This window comes from Argiope bruennichi, chromosome 1, assembly GCF_947563725.1.
Source record: "Argiope bruennichi chromosome 1, qqArgBrue1.1, whole genome shotgun sequence".
Taxonomy (NCBI): Eukaryota; Metazoa; Arthropoda; class Arachnida; order Araneae; family Araneidae; genus Argiope; species Argiope bruennichi.
In genome coordinates this window covers 63995730-64021407 of record NC_079151.1, presented here as the reverse complement: position 1 = coordinate 64021407, position 25678 = coordinate 63995730, and the positions used below count along the sequence as shown (strand labels likewise).

At 29.5% G+C, this 25678-nt stretch overlaps 1 protein-coding gene across 5 annotated transcripts in view; it reads right to left on the bottom strand.

Moving 5' to 3' along the window:
• The window catches only part of LOC129965557 (xylosyl- and glucuronyltransferase LARGE1-like), a 281900-nt gene that overhangs the window by 120457 nt on the left and 135765 nt on the right, over window positions 1–25678 (bottom strand). For 4 of the 5 annotated variants that reach the window (XM_056079575.1, XM_056079556.1, XM_056079565.1 and 1 more), the window contains one exon: window positions 21267–21347. The gene's annotated coding sequence lies outside the window, so the exon portion shown is untranslated. Of the gene's footprint in view, window positions 1–18080; window positions 18101–21266; window positions 21348–25678 lie in introns of those variants that run through there. The other variant, XM_056079593.1, reaches the window with a different exon arrangement.

Sequence of the window (25678 nt, the reverse complement as noted above, 5' to 3'; positions counted from 1 at the left end):
TTTGTTTTGTTATTAAAGTATAAAGTAGAACAGCATGTTTAAAACTTATATTTTAAAAATTTCCAAATATTATGTTCTTGAGTCTTCTAATAAATAATCAAGTAAATGTTAAAGGAGACTTATATATGTCTTATTCTTAAAATAAATGAAATAATTTCATTCATGCTATGATTTAATAATTCTGCTCTTCTACCAGAAAAGACTAGTTACAACAACTACTTTCAAAAATAAATCTATATAAAATACGAGATGCCAAAAAAACGAAAATAAGTGTTCCCATTCAAAACTAAAATAAAATATTTTTCCAAACTAAAATCGTTCAATAAGCTTTGCAAATATTCCATTCCAACCACTCCATTACTCGGTCCACGTGCAAACAGAAGCAAGAGAAAGAATCAGAAAATGACAAATAAATATCCTCACCAGCATACAAAGCAGAAACACTCAGCATTACATAAAAATAAATTCTTTCCGATGCAACGCGGAGTGGGAATTAAAAATTAAAATGCCCGACATAGTGCGGAAAGTATCTCTTTCCTAAGACAGCATTAAATAAGTAAGTAGGGGGGGAAGGGATAAATAGGGGTGCAAAGATGCGAAGGGGAGGTAAGGGGTGAAAAAACGAAAAAGGATTTCGATAAAATTCTGTGTCATTACTGGGTATTGGCCCTTGGGGTATACTTCCACTAAGAGGCAAAAACGGCTAAGTCGTCGGCCTCTTCGGCGTCTTATTACACTTGTAAACGAAAATACGATTCCTCTAGATAATCGCTCCAATATAAAACGCGTCAGTTAATCTTGGTCTGCCCTGGGAAATCACATAAAGGCCGCGCAAGCAGCTGAATTCTGAACAAGAATTGTTCATTGGCGGAACATCAATTTTTAAGCAAAAGGAAGCTTTTAAATGGTACTTGAGGCCAACACCTTTTAGCATTGGATTTTGACAATGGAGGAGGAGGAGGAGGAGTGTGAGGTTAGGAATATATTAGTTGAAAAGGAAAGGTAATAAAGTTAATAAAGCAGCAACGTCCTCCCAAGAGAGCTATGACAAAATACTCCGTTACCTGATACTTAGTTCTTCGAAATGTTAAATCTGTTCGAAAGTAAGTTGTCGAGGAATATGTTTCAGTATTAAAAGGAAAGCAAAATAAATCTCGGAAGAATTAATAGAATGAATTTAGAGTTTTGCTTTGGGTACGTTCGAGTTTAAGAAGATAATTTCAGTGTCTTTCAGTAATACTTACTTATTTACAATAAAACAGAGTTACTTCTTCAACATTACATTGAAGCTAATTGTTATTCGTATTCAATGCTGTAAGAAAACAAATGTAATTCCCAACACTATCAAAAAAAAATAAACGTAATGGCTTATGAAAGTGCAGAAATGTAGCAGAAAAGAGACTAATTTCCATTTCGCGCAATTAATTGGATGAGCAGTTGGAATTTAATCAATGTGATGTAATCACTGGTGAATGGAAAATTTTATAATGAAATACGCAAATATGCACACTTTATCAAAATAAATTTTTTATGCAGAACGAATTTTCGGATCACAACAATGGTTTTATTTAAATTGTCACAATTAACGAGATATATTTCAAGAAACAGCAATAATGACTAAGCAATAAATCATTCCATGAATCAGAATGAATATCAACTTCTGTAACAGAGACTGGTTGGGTTATTCACATTGGATTTATCTTATATTCTTATTATATCTTTATTTTCTCTAATATCTGTTTTAAGTCTTTTATATTATTCTAAAATGCATTATAGGCATGAAAATTGTAGCTATTTTTCTTTTTATGTTACCATCACATATTGGCTACATTCGAGTAATCGTCTATAATAAATTTGTATTGTTACTTCAATTTCATTGAATATTTAGGCTACAAAATTGGCAGCTTACAATGGAAATGCAATTTGTAGAAACATTTTTTTTTAAAACGGAAAGCATTGAATGGCAGCAGTTTGAGAATAAGGATTATCATCAACTATATATTATATAAAAAAGACGTATCTTTTATGTAACATTTGGTAATGCTTTATGAAATTTTTCTTATGTAGCCGTCATATTTAATACATAGTCAATAATAATCGTAAGGCTGCTTCAATAAAAAATGCAAATTATGATACTATATTGTTCAGAAAAATTAGGAAATGTTCCAAAACGAATATAAAGAAAGATTGATGATACAGAAAGAAAGAAAGATGATATATTGAAAAAGAAAAAAGACAATTTGATTGCTTTTTTTTTTTTTTTTTTTTTATTTAACAAGAACATCGTTCATGTTTTTAGATGCTTAATCAAAAATAATTAAATTGTTTTTTTCTTTCTTTCTTTCTATATCGCTTTATTTCAAATACCCGTTAATTTACGGGAACAATGTACATTTTTTAGAGAGAAAAATCGTTTGTCTACAATTTACTATAATAAATTTAATTCAATTTTTTTCTATCCAAAAATTGTGCAGACTGGATAACAAAACAGTTACATAAAATAGTCTAATCCGGGAAACGTATCTTGGTAATGCTTTATGAAATTTTTCTCATGTAGCGGTCATATTTAATACATAGTCAATAATAGTTCAGTAAAAATATACCAGGACCTGTTTTTAAGCCTTAATTTTGCACGTAATACTGGGGGTAATTTTTTTCGAAAATCTAATTTACCAGCATTAATAATACAATCTGGTCATGACCGTTTTCCAGACAGTGTACATGTTCCTGGCGCTGAGGGTGGTGGCTGTAAACAAGTACTAATGCAAACTATTAATCATTGATGTTCTAAGATTCGGTATTGGAGTGCAAAAGTGAATGCTGTTTTGATATTCTGAATGACAAATAAGCAAAATAGATTCATGCTTTCAAATTATTTTGAACTCGTTAGTTATTTTATAAGAAACATAATTAATAGTTTTCTCTACGTAGGCGAGCTCTGAGAAGAATATTGCTCAAATGATTATTTCAGGTGAATAAACTAGTGAATTAATTGAAACAGTAAATACATTTGCGTTAATTATGCTTAAACAAATCGGTGGTTCAATTTTGAAAGTCAGTTTCTTAAGACAGATCGATGATAGAATTTTAGTATGCTATTTTTAAAAAAATATTTTAAAGTGTATTTTATTTTAAGGAATAATTACATTCTTTTGAAATTAAAGGAAGTACAAAAAGTTCTATTACTTTTATTTCATTGAAATTATTTTCCTATTATTGTACATAAAAAAATTAGGTGAACTAAATCAGACAAATTTTCCATATTATCCATTATAAATTTCGATTTACAGGTCAAAAGTGAATTTACAAACCCTTAAATTAATTTACAGGACATTTTATCAAATGAGGACTATTTAATAAAATGGATCATGTAATTATTCCTTTTTAAGGAATAATTACATTCTTTTGAAAATAAAGGAAGTACAAAAGGTTCAATTACTTTTATTTTATTGAAATTATTTTCCTATTATTGTACATAAAAAAATAGGTAAACTAAATCAGACAAATTTTCCATATTATTATAAATTTCGATTTACAGGTCAAAAGTGCATTTACAAACGCTTAAATAAATTTACAGGTCATTTTATCAAATGAAGACTATTTAATAAGACATTTTTTTTTTTCACACAGAACGAATAATTTATTCATGATAATTATAATGAATGAATGATTTATTTGAAATCGAATTCAAGTATGCAAATTATAATTTCTTTAGTTAAATATTCCATTACTTCTATTCATTTTAATTAAAAATGATTCACATGAAAATTAAGAAATCGATATTTTATTTTAAATAATTACCTGATACATTTTACATCAGCACGTGATAGTTCTAAGTACGATGCAAATGCAATTTCGAAGCGAGGGATGGCCTGTTTTTCTCGTATCAAATTACATAGGTTGAATATTACTCAAAAAAAAAAAAAAAAAAAAAAAAGGTAGAAATTGATTTAAAATTAATATTTTAAAAGTGGTATCGAATTTTAGTTTGTTAAAAAGAAATAAAATTTCTTCATAACTTGAAGCATTATTCGTCTGATTTTTTTCAAAAAATTAGATCAATTTTCATGGAAAGTATAGGAATGAAAAAGGCATTACAGCATTTCATTTCCAGGTATAATGCAATACAAAAAATAACAAAATTTTGGTGTATTCCAGGGATTCGTTTCGAAAATCTGAATATTCAATCTGAATATTTTTCTCTTCTGAATCAAGTATATGAAATTGTGATTTTCTAACATATATTTATAAACGAAATACCTGCGAGAATGAAAGATATGAATCAAGATAAAATTATGCAAGGAATATTTATAAAGAAAGCACCTTTATTTCGTAAAATAGCAGATAGGAAATAACACTGAATATCTAGAATGATAAGACGAATGCAAATGTATGTAAGATTTGATTTTTTAAGAAATGAAAATTTCCAGTTTTTAAAAGTAATGCGGTTTAAAAAGTAATCACGAAATACAGAATATTTGATTTTGTTAGGTTTAGAAAATTTACATACAGTTAAAACAAAATGATAACCATAAATGTAAAAACTCAAAAATTTTAGACAATAAACTGAAACGGAAAAATTCTATGTAAATATATTAACATATAAATTCATTAGTATAGCTTTAGACTGGAATGCATTTCTTTGCACAGGACTGATGAAATATTTTACATTTTATGATAATAATAGTTTATTTTATAAACAGTTAGACTTATATAAGATAAATAGTTAAAAATTAATAAATAATATATTTTATGATTAATATCGATTTCTAAACAAAGCATATTGGAAGTTGTTTCATTTTTATCTTTATTCTATTATACAATTTATAGTTTGTGGTAATTTTTATATAGGCCTTCTTGAGATACATATAGAAGAAATGTGGAAAAGATAAGTTAAAGAATGCTTCAATTTTTAAGTACTAATAAATTATCATTTCAAAGTATAAAAAAAAAAGAAAGTAAATGTAAAAAGAATATATATATATATATATATATATATATATATATATATATATATATATATATATATATATATATAATGATATTTTTAACTCTTAATTTAATACAAATTAATTTCCAAGATTTTATCTTAATTTAGCCCATCGTAACTTCATTCTAAAATATTTTCTTATTTCGAGATCCAATTCCACTTTCGGTTTAATTAATCCCTTTGTAAAAATAATGCGCCATCAGTACTACGTATCAAGAGAAAGTGATATCTTCGGTTGCCCTTGAAAAGGTGTCAAAAGTCACCACGTGCATTGAAATCCTATGTTATAAAAGACAAGTGATCATTTGTTCGCCCCTTTTTGCCTTTTGCTTATGTTCCGCGCTGCGTCTTGTTAATAATTATGCTTACCACTCGGAAGAGAATAAAATGAAATTAAAACTACGAAGTCTCTTCACTGCTTCGAACCTGCATTCTACTCAACCAAAATATGTTACATATTATTTTGCCGACAAGATTCGAAATTCATTACACGCACGCACACACACACATATATATATAAAGAAAACCTGACAGTACATGTATCCTAAATGAACAATATTTGTTGGGAAAATGCATGCTCTAAAACAGAATGTAACGAGATAACTTAGATGGAAATATTATTCTGTCCTTTGCAAATTTGTACATGAAATACATATTGCCCTTGTAAATTGCTGCATCCTATGTATAACAACAACAATTAATGAATGTAAATTGAGAGTTTCATAAGATTGCCATCAGCATTTATTACCTTTGATGTATATTTTCGCACGGATCTTCTTCTTCACCTTTAGGAGACTTTTACTTATACAGTGGTTGTTGTTGTTGTCGTTTTTATATTATTATTAATTTTATTTATTTTTCACTTTTTTATAAAGGAAGTATATAATAAGAAATTACTGTAATCATCAAAAAGTTCGAATTTGAAATTTTGACGAATCTTCATGTTTTAGACCTTACTGAATCCAAAAACACATTTTTGGAGTTGTCTGTGAGCTCGACAATTCAAAAATGCTTTGAGCTAGATCGATGAAATTCGTTATACGGTCTTGTCTTTATATCAAATATGTAGATTTCTATCAAATTTTGAACAAAATTCATTCAGTACAAATCTATCTAACTAGCTGTCCGAATATAAGTTAACACAATAACTTATAAAATGAAGAGAGTCAGACAGATAAAATTTAGTACGCAGATGCAACCACTGAAGTATAGATAGAAATCAAATTAAGATTCAAATCTGTCAAGAAGTTGATGGATTTGGGATCAAAAATGTTCAGCAGGCTCTCAGCAACGGGACTATTTTTTTGCATAACTGTACATAAATCACACTGATGGGGGCCGAGAGGATTCTGGGATTGTGCATGAAATTTTTCTCTAATCATAATAGTTACAGGACGTCGATACGTCTGTTGGATTCTACCATAAACTCTAACAAGACCGATTTTCCGCAGGCTCTCAGCTATGCATATCTTTCTATCTACAACTGCAACTAATATTGCTGTAAATTTCTATAAACTAAAATTTAATTTAGATTGAGTATTGAGTGTACACCATATTTTCATCGCTATCTGAGTATGCAACATAAGAAATACACTACACAGATCAGACATTCTGAGATCAAAATTTTTCTTTTAATGCCCACTAAAAATTTTTTTTTATAACTTTTCAAACAGTTTGAATATATAAGATTTTTAATTTGTGTATCAGGATGGATATTTAAAATTGATGGATATTAAAATCAGGATGGATATTCTACGTAGTTTCCATGAAATGGATTTTTACTTAATATCTGAACATAGAGGCTAAGTAATTTCTAAGAGGCTCATAATTTTGAATAACATCACTTTATGACCACACCAATTTCTTCACTGTAAAACACCCTTTCAAAGAACCTAATCTGCCTAATTTTCCATCTGTAACTTTTCACTCCCATTATCGGCGACAAGAGAGTCATCACCACAAGCATGTTTCAATTCCAAAAGACCCCCTACTCCAATGAACAGAAAGCACGTATCGACGAGTGAGAATAATCATTAGATTATAGAGAAGCAATCTGTTCTTTGTGGTTTTCTCATCGCGCGGTTATAAATCTTAACTAAAGGCCCCACAGCAGGTCATCCATCTTCACTAGCACTCGGAGGATACTTTAAAGGCGACAGGCAGCCCCTAATTGAATTGCAGGGAACAGGAGACTCGTGGATAAGTTATTTTTCCACGGTCTCCTGTTTTCACACGGAGATCAGAATAACCGATTTTACACTGGAACGTTTAAATAAAGAGGAGGCCGCGGTGACACCTAAAGTGCTCGGGATGATGAAGATAATCACCGAATTTTATGTCTCCCTAATGCGGTACTTGAAGGAAATGCTAAAAATTCATCTACTAGAGAATAATAAGCGTTAGTTATACGCACGCATGAAATATGTTTGCAACAGAATAATGAAGATTAATTGATAATTAATCGCAGCTGTGTTAAAATACATATGCACCGAAGTGATAATAGAATCTTCAGTTTGGTATTTAGCTAACAATATTTACGGAAGCTATTTTTTTAATTAGATGTTTGAATATCTAGTTTGCAATATTGCAAGATAATGTTTTAGGCTTCACTCGTCTATCTTCATCTTATCTTCAAACTTTGCCTTTAATTTTATAAGAATAATGATACGTATATATAACCAGTAAAAGTGGTCGCCTCCACTCTAATAAAGGAATTACACCAGAGAACGCCTTGCACGGCACTAGCCTATAGTAGTTACAAAATATTAACATTTGCGTGACTTTAGCATTTTTACAAAATCTATCGTGTGATACTTGGCGAGTTATTTGGCGATTAAGCCCTGACATGCGATTACTAACATCCGAAAATCGAATCAGTATATCAGAGGCGTTTTTCTCAATCGATTGAAACAAAACTTTGTTAAGAAACTACATTTGTAGTCACAAAACCTCACACAAAGTTTAATATATTCAACTCACTGCGTTTTTGAGTTATCGCGTTTATATGTTTCTGAAAGCACAGACCGACAGATGGTCAACCCCTCATTGGATTTGGCTCCACATTTGATAGGTATCTACACTATAGATGTTGAGAGCCGAATTTTATCCATCTAGCTCTCTTCGTTTTGTAGTTATAGTGTTAAATTAAGATAAACTTCTCCTGAAAGGATTTTGCTCAAAATTTTATACGAATCTACCGATTTGGTGTAAAAACCGTATACGAAATTTCACCCATCTAGCTCAATGCATTTTTCAGTTATTTTCGTAACAGACAAGACATTTTTCAGAAATGAATTTTTCGAAATCAGGAAGGTCTAAAACGTGGAGATTCATCCATTTCGATTTCGAATTTTTTTAAAGATTACTATACTTTCTGTATACTATGTAAAAGAGAAAGTAAAAAAAAAAAAATGTATTTAATATTATAGCAATGCACGCGAATATAAATACTGTTATCAAAACAATGAAAATAACAATTACATATACTTAAAAATTATTTCTAAAAAATGCATGGATGTCCCTATCTCTGATAAATTTTGAAATGATTTAAAATGTTTTTTTGTTTGTTTCTTGCAATAATATGATCGAAAGTTATTGAGAAATACGTTTAAAAATTTGATTAATTAATATAAAATCTAATTAAATAGTGAAAAAAAAACCGGAGCAACTGATATCCAAGATTGAAATTTGGTACTTTAAAATCCAATAATCAACCATATAGAGTGTTTTGAACTATTTCTTCATAATGCAAGTCACTAATTTCAGAGAACATATCAATAAACATCATTATGTCAAAAGGAAACATTTTTTTTTTCTAGAAGTATAATTAATTTTGCAAACTTAATTGTACTAACTTTACTTTATATTTGATACTGTTACAATAGTCAGATTGGGACGAAAAATCAGTTTAGCGATAAAAGAACCACAAGTTCGATCACGATTCCACAAAAATTTGAACTTCAGTGGCAAAGACTTACAGGATAGAAAGATTACATCAAACGTTCTTGTAGCTTACATGGCTTGATGTATGGACGAATTCGGCGGTCAAACTTCCCAATGCAATTATGCTGGGCAAATTTCGAGAGAGGGGACGATTCTATTTTTCTTATCGATTGATTTTCATTCAAAATAAGAACGAACAATCCAAAACACCTGTCATATTATTTTAACACGGGAGTTTAATCTAATTAAACTGAAAACAAAATCTTGAGAAGACTTAATTTATGCTTATACAAGAATGCTGCATCAAAATCTGTGAAGACTAGGAATTTCATATTTAGTGTTAAAAAAAAAGAGTATAAAGTACGGTAATGATTCATAAATCATTTTTGTTTTCTGTTCATAGCTCAGAATTTTGAGAATTAATGTTAATAGATCTTATGTAATTTCAAAATGAAACATCAAACTAAAAGTAACCTAAGATGGAAACTTGAATAATGGGACTATCTCACCCGAATTTTTTGGTAGTAAAATTATAAATTAACATTTAAAGTTAGAGAAAATACTAAAATTCTACAAGAAATGCTCTTTATATTATCAAAATTCAGACGCTATGAATGCTCAATAAAGAGAAGCTGAGTTGAACACATGTTTCAAAATACATATTTAATAGCTGAACTGGTTTAAGTTCTGTGAAAGAATTTTCAAAAAATAATCCGTCCATGATTTAAAAAAAAAATCAATTGGATCATAGGCAACAAGTATATCACAATGTCCCTATCTCTGAGAAATTAAAATAATAAAAGATTTTAAAAAAATCTTGCATTCTTAGCAATTCCATAAAAATTATTATCTTTAAAAAAGTAATAGAAAAGTACAATTGGATGCTTACGGTAATAATATATGTATATATGAAAGATAATTCACAGTTTCATTTGAAGTAATTATTTTCATTCGTTCAAAAAGCATGCTCCGTTTATGGGAAAGAATTATATTTTTTTATACAATTTTTATATAACTTTCTAGAAACACACATTTTTTTTCTGACGCAATTCGAGAAACATTCTATTTCACAGCGTAATAGCAACACATAATGCATTCAAAAGTAACTAAAAACTTTAGAAATTTCAAGTTCGACGACTATCTATTTTATACAATGAAAACACCAACAGATGGCAGCACGCTGGATTTAAAATGTTTCCACTTTCGCATTTTTAATGGTTATGAAAGTATCTCAAGAAGGGATATGTAATTAAAAAAAAAGTAAAGAAATTATATGATTTCTATTCATCTTTTTACAGTTTGCAAATATTTAACCATAAATTTTCTGATGAATTTACGAAGTGTCATTTTTCAATGTCCTGTCTGAAAATGAAAACGGTTGTTGAATTTTAAATTATAAATAATCTATAATCTATGAAAATTAAATGACTTTATAAGAAGTTTCATTAACATTGCTATTCAAGTTAATATGAAGTTAAAAATTCCACCACATTGCTCTTAGAAATCAAGTTTTCAAATTCTTAAATTATGAAAAATAAGTTTTTTATAAAAAAAATTTTTTATCGTTTTGCTTTCGAATAAGTGCATTATGATTTGATAAAAATTACATGCACTCAATGAAGTGTTAAATTAGCAATCTTAATCCAGCTTTTGTAAACCAACATCAAAATTCAGGCGATCAGTGGCATGCAGTTTCCTCACTTTCCACAAGTTATCGACTTGAGAATATTTAAACTACGATCGAATTAAATACGCCCCAGGTCTATATATACAGTGGAACTTTGATGAAATGGAAATTCAAATAAACTATCCGGTTACTAAGCCGAGATTGTCGCCCATGTGGTATAATAAACTGATATAACCTTGAGCCTGAATCAAAGTTTTCCAAAAAATGCACCATTTGCTATTCATATATTCCAGTATTATAATAACAGGATCGAACTAAGTTGTCTAGAAGTTTTTAGATAATGCAAAATTCGGGACAACTCTTTAAATTTCAAAACCAGATTTTTTTAAATGGATTTTTATTGAATAATAACAAAACAGTTTTTAAAATGAAAAACTGCACTAATAAAAGATTTCGTTGTAGATCATCTTCAAGCCTTTAGAAATATCTCTTGTTTAAAAAGAATTTTAAATTTAGCTTACATGTAATTTGAAATAGAATGGCAAATACGAATTATCAAACTTTTTCCTTTTTAAATGCATTCCAGATATTCAAACGCAGAGTTTGTAAAGGTCACGGAGTTAAAGAGTCAGTCAGCAAACTGGATAGATATCAATGATCTGCAAACTAATTTGAAAAATAATAATAATAATAACATTAAAAATAATGTTCTAAAATTTAAACAACTTTTGATTTCAATTTTATTATGTCCGAATATATGGCCCTTGTAAAACAAATGGAAACATTAAAATTTATTACACTGAAAATACCTTGAAGGCACCCATCACGGTACCTCAATAAAGGGCAGAAAAATAAAAAAATAAAAAATAAATAAATAAATAAAAAATCAAGAGGCTTTCGCTCTCTGTCCTTCTCCAAATGTTGTGTGGTCGCTATTTGACAATTTAGTCATATATGACAAATAAATAATTAAAACCTAACGATGAAATGCGATTGATTTAAATGTAATTTTATTTACAACTGAGCAATTTGTATGTGATATTTTTAATATATATGATAACTTTTTGATAAATATGCAATCTATGACTATCTAGATTAACAGCTGAAACAATACATAAACAATGTAAAACGCTTCTTTTTAAATAGGAGCTTTAATAAATTACTTACATTTTGTTTTTATGCATTCGAGAGGTAAAGTCTAATCGACTGGCAAGTCTTTGTTTGAAAATAGTTTAAAAATGAGCAAATTAAGTGCATCGATAATGATTGTGGTTTTATCCTAAGCTGGATTTCTCCTAGGCGGGGGGGGGGGGGGGAGGAGATAAAGCATATGGGATGCTAAATATATAATGCTTAGTTTCATTATCAACTTATCGCATGATGAAAATGATTTTATTGGAAGTACACCTTATGATAATCATAAAATAATCTGTAGGTGGTTCAAATAGATTCCACTTAGTTAGACAAACTTATAATACGTGGTGGCCTGCCAGCAAATTTAGCTACAAGTTATAGCATATAGCAATTTCAATATTTGGCATGTAGCAATTTTAGCAAAATTAGTACTAGCTGTAACTATAGTTTCTAAGATTTCTTAATATAATTTTTTAATGCCAAAGCAGTTTATTGATGCAATACATTTAAATTAACTACATATGCCCTCAATCTATTGCATATGATTTAAGATTATTGCATATAATCACAAAAAGTCATACATCGATATTAATTCCAGTTGTTGCATAAAAAGCGTTTTTTTTTTTTTTTTCTTTTGCTGTATGTGGTTTTTGACAAGTGATGTTATTGACAGGATTAATCGAGCAATTGTCATATTCTGCAAATTAACCATGCAACTTTAGAATTTGTTATTTGTTTATGCCGTTAAAACGTGCATCTGGAATGATTCCGCCCACATAAGCTTACTACATCTAACTCCATAACAAGCTGTTAAAATATATTATACGTTAAAATAATAATAATAATAATAATAATTAGAGACTAGATTTGATCCCCCCCCCCCCATTCTTTCAATTGGGAGAAATACTATACAAAATGTAAGGAAAAAAAAAAAAGATCCCGAGTTTTAAAAATTAAATATCTCGCCTCACTTTTCAATCAGCACTTGATATAGATAAATGTCGATAGCCAGCCCCCCCCCCCGCATCATTCCGAATATCGGAAGGCAAACAATTTCTCGAAAACCACAAAAGCAGAGGCACAGTGGTATTTCCTAGAGCGCGGAAAAAGGCGCATGCAAATACCCGCTATTCGTGAAAAACAAGGACATTTAAATTGAAATTTCTTGTAACCGCAAAGTGGAAAACTTCTAGAGATTCAGGAAACTGGGGGAAAACGGATATTTTGGATCACCGCTTTCGTGAACGTGGGAGAGAACAAAAATAAAATAAAATAATAATAAAAAAATTAAAAAAAAACAAAAACAAAGCCAAAAGATTGGGTGGGGGGAGGGAACCCTTTTAACCAGATTGGGATGGCGAAGCGCCGAAAACAGGACAGCAGCTGTCACCTTGTCTTCAAACGCGAAGAATCGGATTTCTTTCAATAAGAAAAGGACGAGAAGAATAGGGATTTCCAGTGTTATGTCAGTTGCACAACGGCCACAAAGTCCCTTGGACAGATCGCTGCGAGGTGGCAAAAAATTAATGGAAAAAGATGCCTCCTGGAATCGTACACAGGTGCACAAGTCAGAGAATTTGAAATAAAGGGACAGCACCAATAAAAGGGGGTTCCAAAGAAAAACTCGACATCAAATATGTGCAGTTGAACAGTTCAAAATATTATCTTAGATTAGACGGGGGGGGGGGGTTATTGTATGACAATCAAAGAAGCTTACAACAAAACACAATAATATAACAAAAACATATTTAATCAAACAAATATATTTTTGATAATAGTAAATTTTTGAATTAAAGTCAATTTTTAAGCTCAGGTACACATCATCAGCAATGATGGATAAAACTAATTTTCTTGTGAAGTCTTTTTATAGAAGATAAAATATTTATTTATTTGTTTTTATTTTTTAACCAGGACTTGATATGGAATTATTAAACATTGGGGATTAACCAATATTTTAGATACTTAATTTAGTTTCCTCCTGGGGGGAGAGATTAAAAAAAAAATAATTTCGGAATATATCAAATATAACAATGTCAATTTAAATGTATCAATTTAATAGGGATTTATTTATTTTTCTTATAATATCACAAGAAAAAAAATCAATATAAATGTATACTGAGATCAATATATGGAGTTTTAAAGTTTATATATGAAGTTATTAATGAAATAATCCAATTGTTAGAATATAAATAACTTTTGTTGTTAGATTAAATAAAGCACTTTTTATCCTTACATTTCTCATAAAAAGTTATTCTAATTTCTTTATTTATAAACACAGAAAAGGGTACTTAATAGACAATCTTTCTGACTATTTATTAATGAATATGATTTTAAAATATAATAAGGAATTTTATGACTACAACAGGGAATCTATGCTATTAGTTCCACATACTGATATGAAATGGATACATAATTGTATCAAATATTTATTTATTCTTTAACACACTAAATGACTGCCTAATTGGTTCGATGCTGCACGAATCACTTATGATTCAAACCTAATTTCTAATTAGATGATGTTTCCTCTACTACATTACGATATAGCAAAGAAGAAATCTAGTCAGACAAATGGTACGAATCGCAGGTAATAAACGTGTATTATATAGTTAGATGAAGCAAATATCTATAGCAAATTCCTTTCTAATATGTTAAACTTCACTTTTGTAGTTCCACATACTGATATGAAATGGATACATAATTGTATCAAATATTTATTTATTCTTTAACACACTAAATGACTGCCTAATTGGTTCGATGCTGTACGAATCACTTATGATTCAAACCTAATTTCTAATTAGATGATGTTTCCTCTACTACATTACGATATAGCAAAGAAGAAATCTAGTCAGACAAATGGTACGAATCGCAGGTAATAAACGTGTATTATATAGTTAGATGAAGCAAATATCTATAGCAAATTCCTTTCTAATATGTTAAACTTCACTTTTGTAGTTCCACATACTGATATGAAATGGATACATAATTGTATCAAATATTTATTTATTCTTTAACACACTAAATGACTGCCTAATTGGTTCGATGCTGTACGAATCACTTATGATTCAAACCTAATTTCTAATTAGATGATGTTTCCTCTACTACATTACGATATAGCAAAGAAGAAATCTAGTCAGACAAATGGTACGAATCGCAGGTAATAAACGTGTATTATATAGTTAGATGAAGCAAATATCTATAGCAAATTCCTTTCTAATATGTTAAACTTCACTTTTGTAGTTCCACATACTGATATGAAATGGATACATAATTGTATCAAATATTTATTTATTCTTTAACACACTAAATGACTGCCTAATTGGTTCGATGCTGCACGAATCACTTATGATTCAAACCTAATTTCTAATTAGATGATGTTTCCTCTACTACATTACGATATAGCAAAGAAGAAATCTAGTCAGACAAATGGTACGAATCGCAGGTAATAAACGTGTATTATATAGTTAGATGAAGCAAATATCTATAGCAAATTCCTTTCTAATATGTTAAACTTCACTTTTGTAGTTCCACATACTGATATGAAATGGATACATAATTGTATCAAATATTTATTTATTCTTTAACACACTAAATGACTGCCTAATTGGTTCGATGCTGTACGAATCACTTATGATTCAAACCTAATTTCTAATTAGATGATGTTTCCTCTACTACATTACGATATAGCAAAGAAGAAATCTAGTCAGACAAATGGTACGAATCGCAGGTAATAAACGTGTATTATATAGTTAGATGAAGCAAATATCTATAGCAAATTCCTTTCTAATATGTTAAACTTAAAATATAATATCCTAATTATTGTCCATGCATATTCTAAATAAAATATAGGGAAAAAAATGACGGTGGAAAGTTATATAAAGATAAAATGTGAGCAGTTGGACGATCAGCGTTTGATTCTAAACCACTCGCTGATTAATTGTATTTCAACAAAGCTTTTGTAAAAAGTCTCAGCAGCATGTGTACATAAATTCATTAGGCCTTTATTATTTCTGCCTTATGTGAAAATACTTATCCATTTATATTGTCAAAACACATGTCATTAAAATTGTGTCTCTAAACTATTAGGTTCATTTCAATTCTTTTATGTTTCTGTATTTTATTATTTATTATTCTCCATTCGCTATAGGTGTAACAGATAATATTCTAAACATTTTTTTTTTTCGTCAATTCATATCATTCACCCTTTAGGTAAGCTAGGTCGGCTCGAAAATAAAAGTTAAAAAAAATCCCTTTAAAGTAGTCTTGGTTAATTTTTTTTATAGTACGAAGTCTTCATTCATACCTACACGAAACGTCTTTCATAAAAAGCTGCCACAAATAAAAATAAAAAAATCCGCAGTCATTCACTGATAAATCCTAAATCTAGGATGAACATAAAATGATCCAAAATGGCCCAATTCATTTTTATCCTGTACCTACGGACCTCTCCAAGTAGCCACCAGAAAAGCAGGAAGAGGAGGAAATAAAAATAAATAAATAAATAATAATAATAAAAAAAAAAGGCAGGCAACTCCGCATTCAGCACGGGAAAGAACTTTATTCACTGCCATGATTCCAATCCCTTTCCTAGCGGTGGAATCCGCTGCATGCCGTAAACAAGGGTGAAGAATGTTTTATAAAAAGGATTTTTTCCCTCTTGCAGTGGCATACTAAGACTGAAGCTCATCTGAATGGGACGGTGGCCTTACATAAAAAATAAATAGAATCTCGAATGCACTTTGAGGGGCGTGCGCGCGCGAGGGAGGCAACAGCTGAAGTGGAAGATATGGAAGCAGATCTGTCATGCATGATCGTCAGAAGAAAAGAGGCACGGGAACCGGCTACTTATTGCTTTCTTTCAACAATCGCCGTGACCCGTGCCCGATTCGTACGGGGGACCAACCACTCATTGCAGGATGGGATATGTTGTACGAGAAAATTTCTTCCTTGGTAAATCGCTTGCACTGAAAAAATGAATCAGGTAAATGTTTGAAATATGCTTTAAACCCATTTGCATCAATACAGAAAAGTGGAAAACTATCCTTATCCCCCAATTTTTTTTTCATTGGATAAAAATAATAATAAAAAAAAACAGCTGGGGTGATTTTCCCAAAACTTTCTCGCATACTCTATAATAAATATGCCAGAGAACACCTTACATGGCATTGGTGTAAAATAGCCACGAAAAATTAACTTTTAGCATGAATTCATTGGCGATTTACTTATCTCTCGCATGCGTTGATAGTACCCAAAAATCGAATTTGAGCTTTAGGTAAGTTTTTCTCAACCAATTGAAACAAAGATTTGACAGGAAACTGCACTCGCGTCACAAAATCCCGTACCAAATTTGATATGTTTAAATCATTGCGTTTTTGTACTATCACGTTTATATGTGTCAGACTCGTAGTTGGATTTAGTTCAAAATTTGATTGATTGTCACGTATTTAACACTACAGATGTTAAATACGTGTACCGAATTTTATTGCTCCAGTTCTCTTCATTTTGTTATTATTGTGTTAACTTATAATCGAACAAACGGGCTTCCTCTTAGCAGATTTTACTCAAAATTTGATACAGTCTTAACACCAAAGTGTGTTTTAGTTGTCTTTGTCACAGACAGACATATTGATGGATATTTTCTTTAAAAAAAAATTTTTTTTTTTTTTTTTTGAATTCGGAGAAGTCTAAAACATGGAGAATTCGTCAATCAGGGAAGTCTAAAATATGGAGATTCGTCAATCAGGGAAGTCTAAAACAAGGAGATTCGTCAATCAGGTCGCATTTTTTGAAGATTACAATATTTCATCTATATTTCACGTATATAAAGAAAAAAATAAGAGAAACAAAGAATTTATAATTTTATTATAAATACGTTATTCACCTACATTAATTTTATAAAAGAATTCGTGAAATAAAATTTAGTTTTGATATTAGGGTGTCGTCCTCGTCATCTGACCGCGGTTCAAAATTACGAGGTCCGTCCAAAAATAGCCCTAGTGTTGCTTCAAACCGGACGTTAATATAACTAAACTAGTTTTGATATTATTTGAAATGGTCAAATTATATAGCCATATGACAATCATACTGTTAAAATATGACCCCCCCCCCTTTTTTTTTACTTTCTTTTATTTGTGATAAACAAACAGCCCAACATTTGCTCTCTTTTTTTGATGAAGTTGTTTAAATTGATATTTTAAAATGTTGATCAATATGGACATGATGCAATTTTTAACTTTTTTCTCGTCTTTTTACTTATTTGATTGTTTGTACAATTATTTCTTCTGCTAATCTAAGCATGAAAATATGAAATTCTCTACCTTAATGGGACTTTTGAAAAGGAAGAATTCAAAAGAATGATGTAAAAAAAAAAAAAAAAAAAAAAAAACCGACCTACAAAGTAATCTCATTGCCACGCCATTACTCTATTCATCTGTTATGTCCGGAGGTTAAGAAGCTTGAGTACTCCGTGACAGTTCCATCAAATCAGCAAATGTAATAAAAATTGTTTGTTCAGACTCTAAAAGCATCACATAGCCTAAAATTGCAAACACATATAACATCAACAAAAAAAAGCGAGCATTTATGCGTTTTGATAATAATAAACAAGACAATACTGCGCATGTAGGCGTTAATGAAACAAATTATTGTGAGATATTATCAATTTACACGAACAAAAAGATTGGTTAGCAATTACAATAAAGTGTAAATTTTGGGGTTCTTCTCGAGGAATACTTTAACAATAGACATTATATAATTATAAAGTTTGTTGTAATTATATAAAGTTGTTTCAGTTTCCTCTCTATTCTATTAATGAATGACATTAAAAGTTTATCATAATTATTAGCAGCATTAATGATTCAAACTTAAAATCGAATATCAGAGAATAAACTACAATATTCTTTTGATTGACCAAAACGGAGCCATAACTTTTGTTAAGGGGGGGAAGAAAAAAAAATATTTCTTTTGACTGCGAGATCAGTTCTTTTGCCTCACAAAACCACAACAAAGGACGATCGCCAAAAGTGAGCCAACGGAAAGGAAAAAATGGCTTAGAATTAACTTTCCATAGGAGCCCCCCGCCTGTTATTTAAGGTCTCGACAGGACGTTTGATAGTTTCGGTTGGATAACAGCAAAGAACGATTGCCTTCTCCCCGAATGAGGCTTCCATCGGAGTAGCAAACAAGAAATAAGGAGGGGCTAAATGAACTGGCGATGTTTCTATTAGGTTGGATGAGGTCGGTTGATTTAACATCTAGGCGTAAATCGATTTTGCATTTGTGGTCATTGTCGCTTAGGGAAATCGAAGGGTATTTGGCCAGACACAGCTTGACCAATGAATCAGGGACAGACAGCAAGAGCCGAGGTCGAACAATGAGACGGATCTGAAAGGGAAAGTATAGAATTGGTCTCAATGTAACAATTTAAACTTAAGGAAATTGTTAAAGTAGATAAAGAGTGTTTAGAGATTTCGCAAAATTACTCTTCAATTACTCAAACAGCGGCTGGACCTAGTCGCTCGTTACATTGTTAAGAGGCAATGAGACAAGTAATCAAAACATTTCGCGCACCAAAATCGCCGATTTGAGAAATTTTCAATTAATTCTCCAACAATCATTTTAGATTATATTTAAAGCATATTTGATAGGTATTGCGGAAACTAATATATAATAATAAGGTAGTTAATAATATAATAATAAGAAGAAGCTAATTAAAGTGCAGCTAGATTTAATTTCGAGAGCTATTTTTTAAATTTGCAAATAAAGTGCCAACAGATGCAATAAGTTATCGGCATCTCTATCTCTATTATATTATCTCATTTTTTTAAAGTTTCATATGATTTCTAAAGATTGAAAAATATTTCACACTCTTTCTCTCTCTTTCCTTTCAAAGAATGAGATCATTTAGGGCTGAAACGAATAAATGTAAAAACATTTAAGCATACTTTTCAACTTCTCTTTAAAAAAGATTGATATTCAAACAGAACAATTATGTATAAAGTAACAATTTCAATTACAAGAAGGAAGTAGATTCCTCTATCTATCATTGCATAATACGCGAAATTAACAAAACAGTACAAATGGAGAATTTCGCAATAAAATATACGTATTCGAAAGAAGGGAGAGGTAAAAAAATCTCTTCAAGCAAGATAAAAAAAAAGTTTTTACAACATCCTTGTCCATATATCCTACTCCGTTTTGCCATCAAGTGAACCGAGAGCACATCTTCATTATTGAGGTTATGTTCACAAATGATAGTTGGTCACGGGAGACTGCCTCGCAAATCGTTTATGACATCCGATACTCACTCAACGATACTCAGATTCTTCAGCAGGGTATTTACTGTAAGATCATGATGTTAGTCTCGAACATCGAGCACTCGAGCACGGAAAGTCAATTTAACAATTATGATGAGAAAACTATTTTTTTTCAAAGAAAACAACAAAATATTGTTTAAAATACTTTATCCTAGAAGTCCTCTGTCTATTTAAAATTACCAGGCTACGTAATATATTAATACACTGTTTTTCAGCCTAAATTTTTAGCGTTTGCCTATCATCGCTATTAATTTGCCTTAATGGATACCATTATGTTTAATTACTAACAGCTTCCTATGAAGAAATGACGCTCTAACACAGACACATCTCATTTTCACCACTTATGCAAAAATGAAGCATATTAGCAATTATACACATTTAATTAAATTAACAAAATATATTCAAACACATTTAATGGGAATTTTGAGACTGCCTTGCGAAAGGATTACTGAAATACATACCTTATTGTATAAGAACAATGGTGGTTCACATTTGCAATTAAACGCTAGGATATGGTTGATACTTAAATCATAAGAAATCGAATATGTAATTTAGACGTCTTTTTTGGATCGAACTGAAACCAAAATTTGACAAAGAATCATAACTGTAATCAAAAGATAACACATCTAATTTCATTTATTTAAACCATTGGATTTTTGAATTGCCATATTTACATGCAAATGAAAGTACAAATAACTCCTTGATGGACTTGGTTCTAAGTCTGATACAAATCTACACTTACCATACAACAGATAAGAACCAAATTTTATCCATCTAGCCCTTTTCCCAATAGTTATTGAGTTAACTTATATTCGGAGAGTATGACTTCCTATGAATAAATTTCCTTTAAAATTTGATAGACAATTACAAATTTGGTAAGCGAGTTTATATACCAAATTTCGCTTGTCAAGCTTAGAGCGTTTTTGAGTTATCGTTCAGGGACTAATATTTCAAAAATGTATTTTTCGGATTCAGAAAAGTATTAAACATGGAGATTCGTCCGATTCTTGAATTCTAAGTTCTTAACGTTTACAATATCTATTATTTATATACATCGTATATGGCAAATAATACCAGAGTCATCGATCGTATTATTGTTTCTTATAAAACTTATTATATGAATCACAATTTAACGCAACAATAAACTTGATCTGCTAATCGAAATCTGAGATGTAAAAAAATGTGAGTCAAAGAAAAATAATGAACAAAACGGGGGAAAAAAGTAAAAACAATTTTTATGAAAATTTAAAATGAAAATTACCTTACAAAATCATGGATCAACCTTTTGTCTTAAAGTTACATATAACTTCATAAACCTCGTCAAAATCTTTATATGATGAATCTGAAAAGAAAAGAAAAAAAAATTAATGGAAAAAAATTCATAAAAAACACGAATAATTCATCTTATAATACATTACATTTTGCAATGATTTTAAATTCATCCTTAAAATAAATTTATCATATGTGAACAACATTTCAAAAAAAGATGCAATGGAAATGTCACAAAAAAATATTGCATTTCATACAAAGTTATTTTTATTTAAAAAAAAGTAATACCTTGATGCAGAAAGTACGTTCGCAGCATTTTCTGTTAATTAATTAAAACAATTTAAAAAAAAGCTTTTGAATTGTGAAATCATTACAGTAGTCAAACATAGGATGAATAAATCCATGATAAAGGTTTAAAAAAGTTTATTCTGCAGAATATTCCTACTAAAACATTTACAAAGGAATAATGTTTTGAAATTTTCTTGGATTTTTTTTTAAAAGAATTCTTTTTTTTTTTTTTTTTTTTTTTTTTTTGCTCCGAAGATTTAAAGTAATCTAGAAATGCTTTGAGGTGTTAGAGGATTCTCTAATGAAAGTCCACTTTTATCTTTTTATTATTATTTCTTAATGAATTTTATATTTCAGAGTAAGTAAAATTTTACTTAGTACCTAAAACTTCTACTACGATATTCGTTTTAATGCTCCAATAGTATTATAATTTTACAACAATCCACTTCCCTTTCCAGTTATTCACAATTACAGCCTCCTTTTTTTTAAAGATTTAATTTCATTTATTACTATTACACAACTATTATAAAAAGAATCATAAATATTTCTTTACAATACACACATACACATTATATTATATATATATATATATATATATATATATATATATATACACACACAAGAAGAAGTTCGCAAATAATAAAACAGTTTTATTACATACAAATTTATGTCAAAATTCAACAAATCAACAAATGAAAAAAAATTTGTATTTAATGACATAAGAATTTTAACTTAATCGATTTTCTAAAATGGTATAAAAAATTGCGAAAAGAATATATCCATGAAATTAATTATTTGATGCAATATAAATTTTGCTTGGAAAACATTTGAAATGTCAAAAACAAAGGCCTTAAAAATGATTGTTAATCTAAAATAAGAAAATTCGAAAAGTATAAAGACGGTAAATAAATCCATCGAAGATGAATCACGCTCTAGTAGATCCATTTTGATGAATCATCAACGTGTCAATCAGATGAGAAAATTCAAACAGATGAGATGGCATTTGGCGATCATTATTTAATAATTACAGACAATACGGAATAAATATCTATAACATACGATTCCTGTGGAATAAAGTTAAGAGATTATTTAAGTTTGGAATACATCTTTTTCCGAGCTGAAAATTCCTTCAATTTAAGAGTTGTTCCGAAAACAACAATGTGTTTAAGGTTATTTATTATCTTATGCGATTACTTTTTAAATCCCATTAGTACAGGTGATGAAACTTGGACCTATACTTTGGATATAGAAACAAATCGCCAGCCATTTAAATAGCGCTAGAAAGATAAAACAAGACCGAAAACTCATTAAAAATCAGGCGATATTGACCGATTTTCTTTTGTTGTGTGAATAAAGAATATTATTTGAAATCTTAGCGCATGAAACATGGAAACCTTTTGCCTGAAACAATTTGCCAAAGATCACCTGAATAAGATCAAGATAATTCAAGGGTTTTGCACTACGATAATATGCCCTTTCATGGTGCAATTCTTACTCGTGAATTTTAAAAAAAAGTAAATGCAGGACCGTAAGTTCCGTATTCAGACCAAATATTGCAATGAGTGATGTCTTCTGATTCCTACGATTGAATAATGCTTTTCTATTATTATAGTTTCGAGTTTATTGAAGCAATAAAAATCAAAGGGAGAAGTTCGTCCGAAACTTTCGCATACTCCATAATGGGTATTATTAACTGTACGACATTGGCAAACAACAGTTACGAAAGCATCAATTAAAAGTGGCGACTTTTTTTGGCGGCTAATTCATAAGAACCAGAAAACTGAATGTGTATTTTGGTATAGAACTTTAATTATAGTCACAAAATCACTAGCTATATTTTATATGTGTTTAATTCTTTTATTATTCAGTTACCTCGTTTATATGCTTGCAAAAGTATACATAGACAGATGGTCAGTCCCTTGACAGAAGTTCTAAATTTGATAGGTTTCTATACTTTGTGTACCAAACTTTATCCATCTAGTTGTCTTTGTTTCATAGTTATGTTAATTTATATTCACACGGCCAGATAACGGATTTCACGGAAAAGTTGTAAATTTGATAAAAATTTACAACTTTTGAAAACCAGGAACAAAATTTTATCTATCTAATAAATAATAAAATAATTTTGAGTATCTTATTCACAGACAGAACAATAAACAGACATAATTCCAAAAATTTGGCTTTTGGACTTAGGCAGGTATTTGATATTCAGATTTATCATAATCTGGAGTTCGTAGTTTTTGACTATTACATATTTTCTCTTGATGCAAAAATAATAATTCGAAAAACTAAAAATTTAGAACTAATACTGAAGAGATCACGAAACTGATTTAAAAACATGCTTTAAGAATACAAAATGATTCGGAGGAAATTGCATTAAAGGAGTAACAAATATCGACAAATAAATTAATACTTTTTGTATCAATTTATTAGTCAAAAATTGTAAAACACTTTGATAAGTGTCATGATTTCAAATTGCGATGTGGTATGCGGTTACAATATTTTCTCTTTATTCAAAAATAAAAATTAGGGAAATTAAAAATTCGGGGTTAACCCTAATGAGATCCACGAAAATGTTTTTAAAACATGCTTTAAGAATAAGAAAAAATTCATTGACTCGGAGGAAGAAGTAGTAAATATTGACAAATAAATTAATATTTTTGCGTCAATTATCCGTCAAAAATTGCTAGACATTTTGGTAAGCGACATGATTTCAAATTACGTATGATTTGAGGTATCAAATGAGGTTAAATTTTTCCCAATAATTTTGATTAGAGTAATATACACAATTTAATTATATTTCCTGTAGATATTACAGAATTTCAACATTTTCTTCATATATTAATATTAGAAATATATAGATAGTCATATGATGCTATCTAATTTAAATTTACAGTATTAAGATAGTTTTCAAAGTTAAATTTAAATATTACCAATATAAGTTTATTTATTCTGCTACAGGTCATTCTTTCACCGTTAGGCCAATCATGTTTTTTTTATTTTCGATCTAAATTATATCGAAAGTTTATATTTCCTCGCAGTTTAGAATATCTCAAAATTTAAAATAATTGCATTCATTTAAATATCTTATTTTTATATAATAAGAGATATAAAAACAATCAATTTCCAATATTATATTAAATGCATATTTTCTATTGTTCTAAAAAATACAACTATTCTGTAAAAACATATATTGCAAATATTTAATCTGAATATTGATGATGAATACCCCTTGGCAGTAAATAATAACAAATGGCCAATCGAAAACATTCTAGTTTATTAATGGTTTGCAATATATCAAAAGACGGAAAGTCATAACTTTTGAAATATTTTTTTATTTTACTATCAAGTTTTCTTCATCACAACAGAATTGAGTTTTTACCGATTTATTAGATGATAAATATATTTAAAATCCAATGGAAGAAATTTCAGAAACATATGGAAATGATTGATATGGAGCCATTTTAAAAATCATTTTCAAACCATACCTATTTATAAAAGTTTTATTTTCAAAACACAGTCTAAATCAAGGCATGCAATAAAATGTTAAGCATTTGACACCTTTAAGAAGGATGCAAGAAAATTACGTGTAGCGCTGTTAATACGTCTTTTAAGGGATTGACGTAGAGGAAAGTATAAATTAAATGATGTATAATCAAAATTTTAATAAAAGGGACCTTTGATAGTTACAAATTTAATACTTATAATGCAAATTCATTTAAAAGTAATATCATATTTATCATAAAAGCGGGAAAAATTATAGCTTAATTATACAATTTGAACATGTATTATATGCTTATTATTTTTTACAATTATGTATATACATATACGTCTTTAATCAAAAAAATATTTAATGATCATGTGACTGTTGATCGCTTACGAATATTATGTTGTGGCATCAACGCCAGTTGTGATTGGTTAACAATATTTGCATGCAAGATCAGCACATTATATGACTGGACAGATTGCCCCCAATTATAACCAGCTCATAAGCAGCCCCACGTCAAAGTGCAGTTTAAATATGGCAGTGTAAGCAGCGTTGGTGGGGCAGGACAGTTGGTCTATGCCCATTAAAAAAAACTCGACACAGTTAAGAATTTAAAGAAGAAATTTTTT